Below are 20,326 nucleotides of genomic sequence, written 5' to 3' on the forward strand. Positions count from 1 at the left end.
AAAGAAAAGTAGAAGGGGGAAAAGAAAATATGGGAGGGTAGGAAAAGAGGGAAAGTAACAAGGAAGGCTCCAAATCTCTGTATTGCACATATAAATTATGCATTAGATATATTATTACTAATCATCCCATGTGAATAGTTATCCCATTATTCTAGATCAACACAAACATGGAGGTGCTGTGATCACGAGTTTGCAACAGACACAAATCTTAAGAGATGCAAAGAGCTCCTTGCAAGCAAGATTGCAGCTCAAGTTGCACATAACACATCTCCTGCTTCAGTTTCTCCTGCAAATGCTGCTGCCAAGAAAAAACTGACCTTGTCCAAGGGAATTGCTAGTTATGATGATGAGTCAACTCAGTGCACCAGAGTGAAACATTATGACTTCTGGTCAGGTGTAAAAGATGTGCCCTCATATATTGACACCACTAGTATAACTAAATCTGATATGTTAAGCATAAATAGAATGGTGGCAAATTACTTTACTCATAATTTACATATTAGCATCTCACACAGTCCCTTTGATTACTGGGAGTAAGATAAGGCAATTTAGAGCCCCTTGAATAAACTATCTATGGTGTACTTAAACTGTCCACCATCCAGTGTGTATTCAGAAAGAGTGAGAGATCATAATAGGAGACTACTTCCAAAAAATGTGGAAACACTGATGTTCATCAAAATTAACTACAAATTTAATGAGGAAAACATTTACTGCTACTTACAACAAACAGATACTCTGTAATGGTGGATTACTGTAGGGATGAGCTAAAATTGTGTGATGAAGAATATATTAATAACAGTGATGAGAGGAATGATGAGGGTGATGACAACTTCTAGCTGTGATGATAATTAAAGACACTTAGCTTTAAAACCACTGGTAGCTTAGAACCAAACATTTTAGGTACAAAACTGGCAGTCAATGTTGCTAAAGTGCTTGGTTTTTTAAGCTGTGTATAATATGCCTTTTTTAATGTACAACATCAGTGTGGGTAGGGGGTCCCAAGCAAAACTCCATTGTGCACCACTTTTCATTATGTGATTTTACAAAGATTGCCTGTATTTGTGAGGAAGTGTACTGTATATTAATGTACTTTACTGGTGGTTTGGCACCAACTCTAAATTATAATAATATAAAGCAAAATTCTAACTGCATGAAGACAAGGTTACAAATCTCCATACATTTATCACTATTTACAATGAATGTAAATAGTGATGGCAACAGTAAGAATGAGTGTTTAGAAAACTACTACTAATGCTAATAGGCACAGTCTCTTATATTTTCCCCCTAATTGACTATGACCAGTACAGACTATGTGATTTGCTCATTTCAGCTTTTCCTCCTTCAATAGATGTTAAAGTATCAGCTCCAGCTTCTCACCTTTCTTCTAGAAGTCAAAGCAGTAGCATCTCATTCTGAATAGCCACTTATCACATGAGCTGATGTCCTGTAACTTGTATATGTATCTTTTATCTAATTATTTTATTTGATTGGGCCTGTGATTTGTTGGTAGGAGACATTTGTTATTAACTTATTAAATAATAATCAATTTCACTTTCTACTTTCGAAAGTCACCAATATATTTTTGGCCTGAGGAGAAGTTTATAATTAACATATTAATAAATTATCACTTTCTACTTTCTGCAATTTTTCATTTCTAGTAGCCAGAGGAAAGTGTTTTTGAATTATATAATATTTTGTATTGCTCTAGGCTTTCCTTTAAGGCTAATAGTTCTGAATTAATTAAAACATTATATAGTGTTGCATAGTTTATTAAACTGCTATCATGGCAAGCCATCCACCTTGTTGCATCCTTTGGTCAATATTGGTAAAAACAATATTGTAAGCTTTGAGGTGATACAATTGAATGTAAATGTTTTTCAGATTAATAATACAAGTACAAATTATATGATTTTACCTGTTTATATCAATTTTTAAATAAATCCACATTCAAAATCCAAAACATTAAGGGGGGTTTTGCCAAAATTATAACACAACAATGATGTAGAACCAAACCAAAACATAGAGTTCTGTACACATCTTTATATTTTATATATATATATATATTTATATAATAATATATATTTTGCATTGCTACTCTTTAGGAATCATAAGAAAAATTGTTCTAATTAAAAAGTATTCATCTGCCAATCTCCTAACCTTATTCAAAGCTTCTGCTATTTTTTTTCAAGAAAAATTTTATCTTTGGTAAATTAAAAAAACAAGACATCAAAAATTACATAGGAGATGAAAATACATCACCATAAAGTAACTTAAATGCTGCTTGTTAAACTGTGCTGTCCCAAGTGTGTGTCTAGATGTCATATGTCTAAAAGGTTTATACAAAGGCATTCGGCATGTATTCCCGGCTGCCGCATGACCGGCACTTCGAATTCCGGCTGCGGCAGCCAAAAAAAACAGCAGAGCCCGGCAGCGGAAGACCAACAGTGCTGGAAATCCCGATCATCAGAAGGTAAGTATTCTCTATACTATTCTACCCCCCTAACCCTAACCCTCCTTAGGGTTGCCTAACCCTAACCTCCCCCCCAAGTGCCTAACCCTATCCTCCCCCCTCTAAGTGCCTAACCTTAACCCCCCCTTCCCCACTGCCTAAACCTAAGTTCCAGGGGGGTGCCTAACCCTAAGACCCAGGGGGGTGCCTAACCCTAACCCTCCCTCCCACTAGCCCAACCCTAAGTCCCCCCAGGTAGCCTTAACCTAACCCTCCCCCCGGTGGCTGTCCGCTTGCAGTGCTCGGCATCCCTTAGATCGGGATGCCGGGCGCCGGTGTGCTGGCATCGGGAAAATGACAGGCAATTGGATTATAGATGTCTGTCATTTAACCCTAGCCAGGATTACGGATTATAGATGCCGGCGGTCGGGATTGCGACCGCCGGCATCTTAAATGTATCCCCATACAAAGCTGCACTTTGTATACATTGGGCCCTATTTATCACAATATGCATTTTTAATGTGATACATTATTTATGCTTAAATTTGCAACATGAAAATTAAAATTTTCATGAGAATTTAGCAAAAAACCTCTTGCTGGGACACAGGCTTCAATAAATACCCATCCTGGTGAAGAGCAAGAATGTTAGTGATCATTAATGGGAGGGCAATTTCTTTTTTTTAACTGCAGATTTAGAGGAAGTGTGTGCAAGGAGTGGGTACAGTATTAGGGGTTGTGTAGATAGTGTGTGCATGGAGCTGGTGCAGGGTTAGTGACAGTAGTGTAGGTAGTGTGTGTGGGTAAAAGGTGCAGGGTTAGTGGTAGTCTAGAGTAGGTATAGGTGTAGGTAGTCTGTGCAGGGAGAGTGTGCAAGGTTAGGGGTAGTACCTGTCCTGTGCCCGGCTGGTTCATGGAAGCTGTCTGTGACACTGGAGAAGAGAAACAGAAGAATAGGACAGCACTGCAAAAGTTGTGTAATTATAGATTAATTAAGCTAATTGGAGACTTTTAATTTACTTAATTATTCATTAGAGGGGTCCAAAGATTTCCAAAGCAAGTACCAAAAAGTTTCCTTAAAATATGGACTTCAGGAAAAAATTGGACATGCTCTGGAGGCACTCAAGAAAATTGACCACTCAAAAAAAAAACCTTGCACCCAATTGAATACCAAAAATCTCATACCTGTGGGACAAACCAAGCAGGTGGAAGAATTTTGGTAAAATAGCACCTAATTGAATATGCCCAACTACTAGAGACACTGGGCTGTGATTTTAACCACACAGTAATTAGTTTTAAACAAGTACAAAGTCACAGATGCACAACATAGCTACTGTAGGCATGGAAAAAAGCTGTGACCACTCCGTCATAGGACTTTTTACACAGATTCAAACTCATTCACACAGAGATTACAATTGTCACACATAAAAGTGAACAGTATAATCTAGCAACATCGTTTTTTAATTTACAATAGTTTTATTTGTGCGAATAAGATGCTCATTGTGAATGAAAAATATGCTCAGCACGGTGGAGTTGCTCGGGACCTAGTGCACCAATAGGACATTTTTGGCACAAATGAAGCCACAGTGTATGAAGACACTTCAATGTGTGGTCACATAAGTGCTTGGTAGCTACTAATAACTATATAATTTATAATAAGCAATGCACTAAACCAAAAATATAATAGCTTGGTAATAAAAAAAAAAAACTCTCGACTTCCATCATAGACTTGTGTTTCCTGGGTAAACCATCAATACAGTAACTAACAATGACAAAAATTAACAATTGTTGATGTTAGGATACTGTTCCAATTTAATAAGCCTCACCATGTTATGAATAGCATTCAATTTGTTTATAAAGCACTGAATTTTTTTAGGTCTGTGTTGAATACTATATCTGAAAATATAGACTGAAATTAAACTAAATAAACATAAAAGCTAATTTAAAAAAAAAACAACATTTTTTTTACAAGTATTTAGAATATCATATCATATTTTCGAATTCTGTGGAACAAAGAGGTAAGCAATCTTGTGTCATTCCACTTGTCTAACTGTTTAAGGACAGAGCAGTGTGTGCCAGGGTCAATGTTCAGCATAAAGTGGAGGCAGGCAAGGAAGTAACACACTGATAGGTAGTGGAAAGAGCAGGGTCCTCCTACAGCACAGAATTGACAAGAGCCTACTGACATGCTGTATTGAGCCTCCTCAAAGCTATTGCAAAAATATTGTAGTTAAAAACAAATACAGTATCTAAGTGTAATAAAGGTTATACAGCTTTAGATTTAAAAAAGTCACAACATATGTGTTAAGTTGCAATTATAGTATAGTAGTAACATACACTATAGATGTGGCTTGAAGAAATGGCAACCATTTGCACAGCAATTGGTTATATGGTACATATTGTTATTTAAAAACTACTCATGTATCTTGGATATTGTATTACAATCAAAAGTTGCAAAGTCTGGAAACAATGCAAGTGGATCACATAGCATAGAAATCCAGATGAAAGCAGGATGTTGAATTATAGTATGCTGTACAATGAGATACCTGTAGATCTACTGTACAATAATATGTGCACTTACTAGATTAGACAAATGTACTGCTACTTGGATAAGCCGTATACATTTTTCAAAAATTTACTAAAATAATTATATACCAGAAGTACCTTTTATGGCATTCCATTTAAAATACATAATTAACATTTAATGTAGTTTGGAAACTGTACAAGGACATTACTTATATTATATTGTTTTGGTTAAAACATATATATTCTTTTACAATTTTAGTTTATTTTCCCTGTTGTATTATCATTGAGGTTGCACTGTTTTATATATATATATATATATATATATATATTCTTTTTTTTTTTTCAGTATGAAATACCATATTGTAATGTTTATACATTTGTTAAGGATTCCAATATTAAACTATTTTAATGTATATTTACTTTGCAGTTTAGTTAAATAAATATTTTTTTTATAAATAACCTGCTCAGAGAGGTTATTAATACACTGATCCTCAGTGATCTGCACTGAGAGTGTTTGTAAGATCCTAATATTTTTATAGATACCTTTTTAGAAATGTTACTAATAAGCCTTTTATACAACATTTTGTTTCCTGTGTTGTGTCCTATGGATTAATTTCCCTTTCAAATATTACACAAATTGTTCTAAAAATATGCCACACCATCACAACCATAGACCATTCACAATAACATTGTAATGGATTTTGTAATTTAGTAGATGGATCACAACTCACCTTTAGATTGTCATAAAGCAAAACACATGAAAAGAAAGAATGTACTTATATAGTATTATTTCAAATTCAACTAACTACATTGTTACTTTGGGGAATAGAAAATTAATGCATCAACTTTAAATTATACTTCTGAGGTTTAATTATAAAGTTTTTAAACAGAAATCAACAAAACTTTTTAATCTTTCCTTGTCCACATTATTAATTTTCAGTTTTGATAACAAATAATATTTCTATGGGCCTGAATACAGACCACTTGAATCCCAATGGTAAGTATTTGTGTTAGGGGGAGGGTTAGGTTTAGGGTTAGGGGTTATGGTTAGTCACTTGGGGGAGAGTTAGGAATAGGCTGCATGGGGGGTTAGGGTTAGGCTGCAGGGGGAGGGTCAATAAGTGGGGTGATGGTTAGTATGTGGGGGAAAGGTAGCATTAGGGAACTGTCCTAGATGGGTTGTTTCTGAATGTTGGGATGCTGCTATCAGTATTCTGACCACTGGCATACCAAATACTGGGATCCCATACCCAAACCATTTCCATGACATAATAATCCCTTATGTTTTCAGTTTTAAAGTGCAAGCAATAAAATTTAATTTGAGAGGTTGTGCAATTAGCTGGCATTAAACTCTAACATTTTGCAGGATTGCAGTTCTAGCATTACAGGGTCACTTAACAAAAAAAAAACATAAGTAGAGAACCAAAGAATTGTAATTTAGTTTCAATGCAAATATATGGATGAATTGTTAATTATTGTTAAAAAATTGTAGCTCTGGGTCTGATTTGTATGTACATGTAGAGCCAATGCTTGTGGTACTGAGAAATATTTTTATACAATGCATGCATATGAGTCACACTGCACATGCCTAAACTTAAACTACCAACAATGGTTGCACCGTGGACATGGACACAGTGTGATTTATAGTCAGAGAATGTTTGAGGAAGGCTACAGGGTGTGGCAAGGTGAATGCAGTTGTGTCATGAATGTTTTGGGGGTACAACATCACCTGCCTGCAAATTTTTATGCATTGGTAAAGGCTCCGGGTGCCTTACTTGTGGCAGACATTTTCAGTGACCATAGGGTTTCTCAGTAGATTCATCATGGTGTGACCAATATACTACTGATGGTGCATTTTTGTATGCAAGCAGCAAATTTGAGATGGCACTAGTAGATGGCTCAATACAAATTTCTGTGGCTGTGACATATCCATATTTTTGCACAACTGATGTGTAAAGAATAGCAACTATAACAGGATTTGCATGAATCTCTGAATCAAGACCTCTGTCACTTTGCCATTTTAGTTATTCCATATAAGAACCAACCTTTCCACTAATGGAATACCTTGGAAGAAGTCGAACAAGAAAATATGTTGGATATTTTGATCCTTAGTGGCATCCTATTTATCTGCCTGTTAGGATGGTAATATCTGTTAATTACAGGGGTTCACAAACTTACTTGAATCACAGTGCCCTAAAGTTTCAGTATTTTTGTCATGGCACCCCTAGGCCAAGAGTTTCTTATTGATAAATTTAGCAAACATTTTTAAACTAAGAACATTATGCTTATCTGTCATCCTTAGGTTTGGTTATGTGAAGGTGGACACTGTTGTGCTTTGTTTGTCTACATATTTAAAGATTGGCAGCCACCAGTGCTGGTTTTGCCTATCACATTGACCAAAAATAATGTGATTTGGTTTTGGACCACCAACCTGTGGCACCCCTGCAAGTGCTTCAAGGCACCCAGTTTTGGAACCACTTGTTAATGGTTTAACATATGTAGGCATCTGAGCAGAAAGACAGATCAAGCTACACTATTTTTAGCACAAAGAGAAATGGGAGTAGAATAGCATCCACAAAAACAAGATTAACATTTTTATTTTTATATTATATAATGTTCTATTATAAGTTTTCCTTGATGGATAAAACTAAGAGTGATCACATGAGTGGTTATAATTAGTGTCAAGGTGTGATTTTTCTGGCATCACATACATGAATAGTGCAGTACAGGACCTTCCTTTCCTCACCTTCTTGGCTAGAGCCATTCACTCACCAATGCTTGGCCCCCACTATGGTATTTTGAAGAGAACAGCTGGACTTCTCCTCTTCTACCTTGGACTAGCTTATGCCTGACCACATCACCATATAAAACTGCAGATGTGGGAGGAGGAAGCAGAGGAGGCCAGTCACAGAGGAGACAGAAATGAGAGTCTATACTGCCACTGGATGTAAGCTAATACCAGAGATCTTTCACATATGCCAAAGTGCAGATACTTACAGTTGATAATACACAAGAGCAGGAAGTTCTGGTGTCAGAGCAGTAGGGACTGCTTGGACTGACATGAAAATCCTTCCCTTTTCAAACTATTTGTTTTCAAATAGACACTGTGATCACCAGCTCCTGTGTCTTGCCTAAAGTGTTTATTTGTGAATAACCTGCTACCAGACCAGTTTGTTAAAAGGCTTGCTTACTTTCTGTATCCATATTGTTAATTACCTGTTGTTAGACCTGAATTGTTTCAAAGTGTGGGGGTGGGGCAAATTTGGGAGAAGGATTATGCACAGGAATATATGTCAATTTATAAAAGTATGGAAAAGAACCAACAGTAATATATTCACATAGATTAAAAAATCTATCTTAGATCCAGACACTAGTTGGTGGTGCACCATGGAGTCAGAGAGGTCAAAGTATTCAGCAAAATCCTTGCCAGAGCAAGTAAAGATGACTCCTTTGTGGGGCACTCTTAATCAAAAATATTTATCTAAATTGTATGATACAATAAGTAATGATGATTATGTTAAATTATCAAATGTTATTAGTATACTCATTAAAATACATAGGAAATAATTGTGAAGTGATGAGTTATTTCCTGGATATGATAAAGTACTAAATATCAGTGAGTCCACAATTGACTCCTAATCACTGATAAAACAGACCTGAATTGTTACCAGATCTGCTTTTGAATTAACCCTGAAATTGCTGGATACATTTGTGATTCATTTATGATTGTATTGCATTTATGATTTGGACCTATAAAGTCTGGCTGCATAACACAGGCCCAGAGGTGGTTACACTAAAACCATATGAACAATTAGAGACTTATATTTACTGGTTGCTTTTTACCTGTTACCATATCATTGTGAAACTCTGCTACTGATATTCAGTACTACTTAAAATAGAGTACAACTCTAGAAACCACATTATAGGTTCAGTCACCTAACCCAAATAAATGAATACCGTAGAGGGTTATATTCATGATAAAGAAACTACTCTCCTTCAAGTCATACAAGCTTTACAAATTAAATTGACTAATATACAACTCAGGATTGAATAAATGCATGAAGCAGTTTCTGCCCAGCAGCTACCTGCAGCACCTAGGACTATGCATGCAGTTTATTTTATGGAACTAATAATTCAACTACTTGAAAGGTTTGATGTATCAAGGATTATATAGACAGTATATTGATCAATGCACTCTAATTTTCCCTGAAGACTTACATTATAGTACTTATAATGATGCACTAAAAGTGGGGCTTATATTAACATTACTTAAAGGGCAAGCTTTAGCATGATCTACGCCATTCTTGGAGAAACAATACTGTATATTATGTTAAATTCATATCCTCTGTTTTTGCATGCTTTCAACAAGGCTTTTGATGACCCCTACAATGCCACAAGAGCTGGTTCAAAGTTAATAAGCCTCAGCCAAGGTTCAAGTTCTATTTTACAATATGTTGAGGTCTTCTATCAGTGGATGGTCAACACTTATTGGAACATAGGGCCTGATTCAGAGCCGTTCGCTATTTGTGGTCGTTCGTTCAAAAACAAGGGGTGGCTATTCAAATGATCCGTTCGCAAATTGCAGTCTGTTCACACCTCTAAGTCTGAACGAGCGAGCAAAACATACGCTCGTTTATTTGTTAAAAACGCCCCCTGGCCGCTCGCACCATACGTCATGTCCGCTATTTATTAGATTAATCGAGTACATCGACCAGCGTATGAACTGCTCGCTATTCTTGTGGTTGGTTTTTGCTACCACAATCTTGCGAGCAGTTCTGGCTATAAAATAACCCAGTGACGTGGTCAATGACGCTGCTGTATTAATTATGCACACCCATAAAACGCCCGTTTTGACCTTTAAGCACGCCTGCGTTCTGATCTCCACTCCCCATTTTCAAGCACCTTCCCCTGTTACCACCCACATACGCCTCATTCTGTCACTCAAAATAGCAGGCATTTGCTATATTGCGAGCACATGAATTTCGGCCGCACTGACTGGTTCGCGCATGCGTATAACGATCCGTACGCATGCGCAGATGTGCGAACATCGCTCGGAACGAGCGTACTGCCACTGGCGAGTGGCTCTGAATGAGGGCCATAGTGCCTGAGCATCACCGATTCTGAATAGGTCTTAATAATGACATTAAAGATGAACTAGCTCAAATGGATCTTCCTAATGGATTGGAAGAATATATAGACAATTGAGTAACTGTTAATTCCAGTCTTAGCAAACACAGGAAATAAAAGGTCTTTTCAAAACTATACTTTTTTAAATCTATAGTGAAGTAGTTTCCTCATATGTCAGTCAGGAGGTTCCAAACTCAGATCCCACATGAATAGATGGCATACAAGGGCATTTGTTACCACAATAATGAGAAGGTAGTGAAGAAAAAAGTGTAACACATTTTTTTGTAGATTGTCTTATGAGAAAAGGAGGAAAACATTTTTGGAAATGCCAGAACCCCAAATACATGAATGGTGAGGAGTGGAATGAGGTGTGACTATGCAGTAGCTCTTAATATAAGCCTGGATGAAACAATGGAGTCCATTCCAGACTGTTAAAGCTCACTGTCACAATTTATTTTAAAAATGTTACTTTTTCCACTGAAGCCCTTATTGATTCAGGTTCTCAGGGTAATGTCATTGAAAATATTGTTAAAATATATGCAATACCCCCAGTAAACAAAAGAGCAAGTGTTCCTCAGGATACTATTGATGGTTTGTACATCATCTTTTGATCTGTAAATCAATAGACAGAAGCATTGCTCATTAAGACTAAAGAGCGTTCCACATAAAAAAAAGTTATTACAAGATTTCCTATCATTTTGTTAATGTCCTAGCTGAAAAATGTAAATCCTTAAATAAACTAGCAAACTCCAGGGAATGACATTGATTAAATCATTTATCAGCTAAACTTTAATGGGTTCTATTCATGGAATATTATCATGTAAAGTATACCTCACCATTACCACAATTCTATCAGGAGTTTTCAAAACCATAAACAGAGAATTATTTCAATTAGCTCAAAAGGGAATTTCAAACTGCTCCTGTTTTAAAACACCCTGATGCACATGATCCATTTGTTATTTGATGTAAATGGATGATTCAGAGATAGTTTTAGGTGCTCTCTCAACATAAAGGTCCCAAGTAAATCATGCACCCCTGTGCATACGGGCTTACTGGTATTGAATTAAATTATTTAATCAGTGACAGGGAACTGCTTGCAATTATTAGGAATGGAGGTTCTTTATTTGTAAGACGGAACTCAACATTCAGTGGGTGTATTTACAGATCTTCATAACTTGGTGTTTTTAAGATCTGCTAAGAGACAGTGAGCCTTGCTCCTCATTCATTTTAATTTCAGGGTCAAAGATTGCTAAGGATGACAATCACAGCAATTTGAAAAAATACCAAATGTAATTTAACAGAGATTGCCCATAAATCCTGAAGAAAATATTCTTGCCTCCATAGCCCAATTGGTTTTACAGAAAAAAATTGCTATTGCCACCTCTCATCAGAAAACAATTAATTCAACCAAATATTTTATCTACCAACTTCTCCATTACAGAGACAAGTGTTGAAGCTTTATCACAATTTACCCACAGCTGGTCATCGATGTGTTAAATACAGTAGTCTATTGAGTTATTAGCCAGGTCATATTTGTGGTTACAGTGTTCTATGTTGAAGTGACATTATGTGATCTCTTTACCAATTTGTACTATGAAAAAGGTTCAACTTACATCTCCTACTGCACAATTTCAACCACTTCATTTACCCCCAGGACCATGGAGGGATATAACAGTTGACTTAATTCCAGATCAGCCTTCATCCAATGGATTCATCACCATATTAGTGTTTTTGGATTGTTTCTTCAACTTGGCCTTATTAATGCCTTTAATCATATTAGCTAAAGCAACAAAAATGGCTCTTTTGTTTTTCAAAAACATATATATACTCCATAGATATCTGATTCCATTACTTCTGATTGAGGTTTCCAGTTCATGTCCTGAATCTTGAAGACTTTTTGTAGAGCTTTACAAATTAAGCTTTAGTTATTATCCGACTGTCACCCTTAGATGAACTGGGTCAAGAGAGAAGGTATATAATTACTTACTTGTAGCAGAGTTTATATATAATAATGGTCAACATTCCTTAAGATTATTCAGTCCATTCTGTATTAATCATGGATAAAAAGCTTTTACCATTTCTAATATTTCAGAAAAGTTCCCAGCATTACTGTAAAAGGAAGCTTGGAAAAAAGTAAATACTTATTATATTCCAGCACAGGATAAATATAAAAAAGATAGAAGATATGCACCTGCTCCAAAGATTTCAGTAAGAGACAAAGGGGCTGAATCTGAATTGTAGGGATTTCTGTGTACAGACACAAATGATAAGTTTTTGTACAGTATACTGCACACATGAAAAAATAACCCTGAAACAATTTGTGTCAAATAATCATATAGTCATTAAAGGACAGACAAGGGGGAGCCATAGTTACAGATGTGTCCTCATACACTGTTGCTCAAGTTGTGGCAATTAGCCCCACTTGTCGAGCCAGGTCCCAGATGACTTGGATGCACTGAGCATCTTTTTTCTCAAAATGTGTTTTTTATTTGGGTAACAAACACAACTGGGAGTACAAAACATCTTTGATAGTTTGTACTGATCAAATGAATGCATGGCATTTGTATATCTGCATGCAACTGAGTCTGAATCTATGTACATAGCAATGCAATACAGAGGTAATGGCTTTTTCTCATAACAAATTGTATTGTGCTTCAACTGCAACTTTGTAAGTATTTATTAAAGCTAAGTACTGTTTGGTTAAACTCACAGCCCAGGGGTCTCTAATAAAATGTGAGTGGTACAAAGATCAAATTAATTGCATGTTGTACAGTATATAACCCTCACCTATGAGGCCAATTCTATGGATTCATAAAAGTACATTTTTCGGTCACATACATTTTCTATCATTGTCTCAAAGTGCTCAAGCCCCTCACTTCACCTCCTGGGTGACCTTTTATTTCAGGAATCCACTCTTCTACTTCTAATTTATCCTATTCAGATTTTTTAATTTTACCATGTGTCACTAGACTTAAGTTCCATCTCTGACATACCACCTACCTGATAAATTGATTCCATCAAGTGAAGTAGAAGGAGTCATATGCATTTCCAACACTAGAAGGAACTGTATAGCAGCATTCCACATTTTTTGGGAGTTGAAGGTATTTAAAAGTGCTTTTCTCTGGTTGAAAATGGATGAAGGCACATACATTCATTATTGAATTTATCCTTTTCAATATTCAGAACAATGATTTTTTTCTAAATTTTTTTACTTACAAGAGACAAGGAGGGCCATGGGGATCATAGTTACACAAACCTATACAAGGGAGAGTTTGAGTGCCACCATTTGTGAGAGAGCAGATTTGGCCCATCTTTGGTCTTCCATGGCTGGGTGAACAAGTCTACATACGTTCAAGGAAGGAGTCTCTGAGTCCCATGCACAGGACTAGGACAGACTGCAAAGCACTTTAAGTACATATGGTTGTTGCCTATCTCTGGATTATTATCTTGCTTTTTTCATCACAATATGTCTATATGTTTTGGATCATCCAGTGTACACTTCTTACTTTTTACTAAATACTTTATATCAAGCAGCAAACATATTAAATTAATTACCCCTTCCACCTCTGTCTTTGTATTCCCCTCCCCCTTTCCATTTTCTACTTTTTCTGGGACTCTCATTACACCTGAGTATAACCACACCCCCTACAATGGCTAGAATTAATCTCTTTGTATGTAAAAGAAGATCCCTTATACTTATATATCTATCATCATTGACCCATGTTTTCCACACTCTCACCCTCCAGTTCACTGTTCTCAGAAACATATAGGTCAGAAGTAGAAGTGGAACATGGGCCATATGATTCTAACACATTTTATATCTGCAAAACATTATAAATCATCCTCCAGATAGGAACATTTAAACCATTTGGGTTTAGCACTTAAAACTATCAGAGTATTTCTGCAAATTGTGGATACTGCATTTTAATATACTGTATGATTGAGATTTATATGTAATATTGAAATCTATACTACAGTATCTCAGAATTTCTCTTATTTCACCAATTTAAATATCTTGCATTTGTATAATTATTGTCTATTGTATATTTTTTTCTCTCTACTTTCACTATACATGCTCTTGAATTGCAATCATTAAACCCAGCCATTGTATCCTGTAATTAACAGGATAGCATCCTATCCAAATATTGGATATCTCTCTACAAGCAGCTGATACATTATTTGCTTTTTGGTTTTTACATTTATCTGTAATTGCAATTTTTGCACTCTAATCGATATGTCAGTTAACCTGTATATATTGTGAGCAACCCCCCTTTCCTTTTTTTGTTTATATTCTATACAAACTAACTTTATATTCCACCATCACAAACTTGACTTACATATGTTTGTATTTGGGATCCACATCAAATAATTTAAGTGTTTGTATCTTCTCATATCTATCAATAAATTGTGTAACACCATTTAAATAACTCACTGTAGTGTGTCCTTTTTAATATTTATACCTTTGCTGGAGAAAGACTCCTGAGTAGAGAAAGTAAATGTTATTCTCCTCTTGTTTTATTAAGGCATATCAATAAAAATTAATGTTTTAGTGAAACAATAAAATTTCAATAAAAAAAGAATCTTCTTTCTCTCTCCTTTGCTTTATACATGATATACCTGACTCTAGGGAGCACCACCAACCTTGTGATTTAGTAGGATTATACCATACTATATGATGACCTATATGTTGATTCTTTAACACTATACACACATCTATTTTGATCCTATTTGGATCAGGTCAGTGCAGATTCACACCTTACCTTTTGTGCTAAGCTACACAAACCTATACAAGGGAGAGTTTGAGTGCCACCATTTGTGGGAGAGCAGATTTGGCCCATCTTTGGTCTTCCATGGCTGTTATATAGATGATATATTTATTATTTAAGATGGGGATCTGGACACAGCACTTAAATTTATTTCTTTTTTCCACAAAAACACTTTTAATTTATCATTCTTATACAAGTATAGTTGGAATCTGGTTCACTTCTGGAGGTGATTCCTGAGCATTATAATACATAAAATCATTACCTAAAAACTATTGCAAGTAAGCTGGGAGCAGTTCAACCTTGCACTACAAGAGTGAACATTATTTACCATAAAAGACAAATAGTCCCAAAGTCCAGCTGCTTATACATAGATGGAATTGCAGTGAAGTCCTCAGTTTTGAACATTGGGTCCTACAAATGATATGTATATGAATTTGAAATGAGAGGATACCCTGAATATCTCCTTAATCAAGCATGTTTGGAAATAAAAGTACTGTTATAAGTTAATTCAGTATATCAATATAAGAGCATTTACAAAAAATAAAGATTATTTTAACTGTACTAATATGAAAAGCTATAATACATTTATTTCAAAATACAGTAATTTGTCCATGTCCTTTAAACACATTATTAATAAGAATTATAACAGACTAATACAAGTTACTGTACTGAAGAATCTCATTTCAAAGAACTTTAAACTGTAATTATCTACAAAAATAATAAATATTTTCAAAAGATGCTACAGTAGTTCCTAGCTATTTAAAACTTATACAGAAATAATTTCTCAAAATTAACAGACTATTGGGCTTCTGTAAAAGGTTGTGAGCTGCAAACGCTGCAAGGATTCATGTGACTTTTACTGTATTTTTAAAGCAGCAATCATTTTAAAGGCAAAACTAGCTTGGTTTAAAATGATTGTAATTTTAAAATATGGGAAGACTCACATGAATCCCCACAGTGGCAGCAGCACAATACTTATTACATAAGCTCCTATAGGTTTTCTTCCAGCTAAGGCACATATTCAATTTGAGGCGAAAAGCCATTTTCGTGTGTTTTTGGCGGAAACTTTTCACCGATGACGTCATTTTCGCCTGTTTTGAGTTTACTCCGTATTCAATTTGGAAGACTTTTCGCCTAGGTGGAAAGTCAATGCAATGTACAGTAATAGGCGGAAAAGTTTTGCCTATGTATAGCAGGCGGAAAAAAGTGCAGAATTAGGGTTTTGGGGTGCAACACTGTGGGAACCCCCGTGCAGCCTTCAGACAGTCCCCCAAAGGTAAACTGTGTAATTTTTTTTCAAAAAATAGACTTAAAAACACCCCAAAAATCACTTTGAATTTGGGGCAAAAAAAAATGTTGGCGGACAAAGTAAAAAACTAGTGAACTTGACTCTGGGGGGTCTCAAAGTATGCCCCATATGTGTTTTTCATTGCAGGGGCTTGTGGCAGGTGTTTTTTTTCCAGTTTTTTTAAACTTAACTTGAGCAACTTTTAAATATGCTGGCCCCCATTTTCAAGTACCCCAAATTTGCTGGGATAAGTTATTTTCTGCAAAAAAACCCTCCAGAATACTATTCTGCACCACTTATACAAAAACGCTCTTTAGCTGTTATTGAGCCCATTTAAAAACACCAAATACCTTCAGCAAGCCAAATTGGGGGGTACCATAGGGCACCCTGAAAGCATTTTTTGGGGGTGTCAGGCTGATTTCCCTAAATCTGACAGTACTTTCAGCTTGTTTAAGTTTCGCCGGGTCCCGTTTTTGCCTACTTTCAATTTGAATACGGCGATACACGAGCAAACAAGTGATACTTTTCTACCTGCAAAACAGGCAAAGTAGGTGAAAAGTCCTAGGAGGTGAAAAAGTATCGCAGCTGAACTCAAATTGAATACGGCTCTAGTCATTTTGTTTTCCTTAAATGTTGTAAAAATAAATGCTCACCTGCAATGTGTTATAGAAAAACAATGATATTTGTTCAGCTATGAATAGCAACATTTCTAAGATGAGAAGGCTTATGTATTGTGATTTGTAATTAATTTTTTGCAACGTAGCTGTCACAAGAGATATTTGAGGACAACCAACGTCACAGGAATATTATACTGAAAAATCTTAACTGTTCTTTCTCCAGACTTTTTATTGAACATTATAATATATACCCAAGATATTTAACATTGATAGAGATAAAAACATGTAGTTGTCACAAGATGACTGTGGGGAGGACAACCAAGAGTTTAGAAGAGAATTTCCTGGAACATCGTAGGAATATTGTACAGAAGAAACTCAGCCTTTTTTCTCTAGACATTTTCATGAACATTATAATAGTTACCTGAGACATTTAACATTGATAGTGGCAGAATCTATTCCTGTGACAAAGAGTGGTGGGGACAGATATCTAGCACTCTGCAATTGTAAGCATTCTGACTATTTTGCCTACACAATTTAAATCCAGATGACTTCTTGAATGAGTCCATACAACTGAACAGTATTATATAGAAGATGATCTTTGATTTGCAGGAAATTATAGTAATATGCACAGATGCATTTTTATTATTTTTAGATTCTGTTACATAATGTTATTTAGACTTAGATTTTAACTAAATGCTTTCTATAAATTATATTTCAGGTTTTCAACAGATGATAACCTTACAGAAAGCAAATAATAAATATTAAATGTAACTTATAGGGTCATAGTTATTTTTCAGCATGGATTGTAGGTTACACCTTTCAATGTAAAACAAAATAAAAAAATAAACAGTGTAATCTTGTTTTATATAAATAACCACGTAGAAAACCACAATGCATGGACTACTGAATGTCCACTATACACTCCCATTGAGCGATCCCTTTGGTAATATCTTTATTTCAAATAGAGTTTGCATGGGTATGTGATAGAGATATTTATCCTTTCTTCAAAGGGTATCTTTTTCACCAAGGTTCTTGATGTTGGTGATATGATGGTTCTTCTACCATTGTTCTGTGTCTCTTGGCTGGGACATTTCACCAGGAATGGTCTAAATTAGGTTGGGGAGGGTGATTTTTAGGAAGCTAGAGAGCGTTTATAGTTGACATCACAAGGTCCGCACCTTTTTATCAGATTTTGAATCGATCATAAGAGGGAACTGTTGGTTTGTGATGACTTTCTCATGTGGTTTAATAGAGTCATAATTTGAGTCTACCCTGTGCTTAATAGTTTCCAGTTGCATTTATTCACCAATTCCACAGGCTTTGCATGGTTTGGGTCCTTTTTGGATGAAGCCTAGTGTGGTGTCCTGTGGTCTATAGAGTTTGTCCAAGACGGTTTAACCAAGAACCCAAGCAGACTGTACTTCTCTTTTAACTATTCCCAATAATTGTAGCACTGGAAATTTGGGGGAAGCATCTGCACAATAAAAATGTAATACAAATTATATTCTAGTATAATTTGTGGATTGTTTAGGCCATCAATCAACAGTGGGCATTCTCTCTGCCATTGGTGCATCATTTTGAGCAGCTCTTACTTCTTTGTATAACTTATTTAGGTTCAGTATGTACAAAATATTTAAAATAATGTGGATTCATTATCCTTATTTAATTGAAGCTAATTTAGGGAAAGAGTACCCAATGTCAATGCACAAAGTTATTGTGCCTTTTTTAAATTTGGCAGGTTATATGGCCTGCATGGATGGCCTAGTATAATAGCTAATAACTCTGGTTACATTGCAGACCTCAAAATCTGTGTGTTTGGAGAGAAATATCAGCATAAAGAGGTGCTTTCTACTATACAGTATGGGGGTCTATGCATTTGCAGTAGAGAAAGGGCTTTTTAAATGTGAAGGCGATACATTAAACTGGTGCCTCATCTACTTATGCAATTTCAGGTTATGACATTGTAGTTTTTTTTTCAGTTGACATTTGAACCTCACATCTCTAGTTTTGGGAGCCTAAATCCTCAGCTTCCTTAGGCATATTCAACTTCCTGGGGATTAGTTAAAAGGTTGAGTTTTCATGGGTTGTGTTGGGATGGCCTTAAAAAAAGATCATTCATTTAAGCCTAGTGTTTCATGGATATTGGTTGTTCATTTTGATGGTAATGACCTTAGGAATTGGAAATGTTGCATTTGAGTGTACAGTAACTATGATATGAGGCTTGTATATGATTATGGGGTGTGGACTATGGCTAAGTTAGTCTTATCCATTATTGTGCCCAGGAGCTTTTGGCATTGTACGCATGGTGGTAATGTTATTGATAAAGCTAAAAAAATGTTTAAAGTCATGGTAACAAAGTTTGCTTTGGCTAAATGTGGCAGTGTGGTGAGACATTGAGTGATTAATTTCCATTATGTCCATTTGTACTATTACCAATTTGTACCTGTCTTTATATCATGTCTTTTTCTGCTTATGTTTAACTTTGGTTTTTAAATTGAACCAAATAACTCTGGCCCGAAACTAACAATAGCTATAAACAATGGCATTTGTTCAGTGTCTATTTACAGTATGAAGCAGTGAGTACCCCTATTTCAGGTGTTTCCCCAGAAAAATTGGCTATCACTGCTTTGAGCAATTTAGAAACAGGAATAACCTTAATTTCTAACAGCATAGCATCTTTACTATGGAATGGGATTAGTATAGGGTCTGCAATGCTGGAGTAATTTATCAAATTATGATAAACTCATCTTATTACAGATTTTGATCTAATATATAATGTAATCTCTGATGAACATTATTAATACTTACTGTGAGGTATTGTATAGTATCTGAAGTATTCTTCATATGTACAGTACTGCACATGTGTGAATTTTAATCTGCACACTCAGTAGATGCCAAATTTTTCCTGGGCATGCATTTCTTTCTAAGGCTGTACATACACAAAATACTAAATAGACAGATGGACATGTAAGGCCTCTACAGCAGTTCATACAAATACATTCAATTATTGGATCCATTACTGAAAAGATATTCTATTGATATTCTATACATCAAGTGAAGGCTTATAGGTGGACTAAAGTTGGGAAAGGATTTCATTACAGGGGTACTTCATACTGTATTACTGCATGATACAGTATGTTAAGTGTCACTGCCAATGAGTCATTTATTATAACTAGATATAGCTTCAATGAAAAATAAGGATTATTGCCTTTTATGCAGTTTATTTTGATCAATAACAAATTCCCATATTTAATTGTCATTCACAATGTGTTATTTATCCATTCTGAAAAAGACTCCCTTCTGAAAACAGAACACTTAGGGCTATATTCAATATGGGGCAAAAAGTGTTTCTTTGATCATCATCATTTTCGCCTATTTCCAATATCCCTGTATTCAATTTCATTGACTTTTCGCCGGGGCGAAAAGTCAATGTAAAAAAAATGGGGATAATTTTTCGCTTTCCTTTATCAGGTGAAAAAAAGTGCAGAATTGGGGTTTAGGGCTTAAAAAATAGCCTGCACCCCTGGAAATGGTCCCTAAAAATGATCTGTGTTAA

This window comes from Taudactylus pleione, unplaced genomic scaffold (genome assembly GCF_031769625.1).
Source record: "Taudactylus pleione unplaced genomic scaffold, aTauple2 ptg000061l, whole genome shotgun sequence".
Taxonomy (NCBI): domain Eukaryota; kingdom Metazoa; phylum Chordata; class Amphibia; order Anura; family Myobatrachidae; genus Taudactylus; species Taudactylus pleione.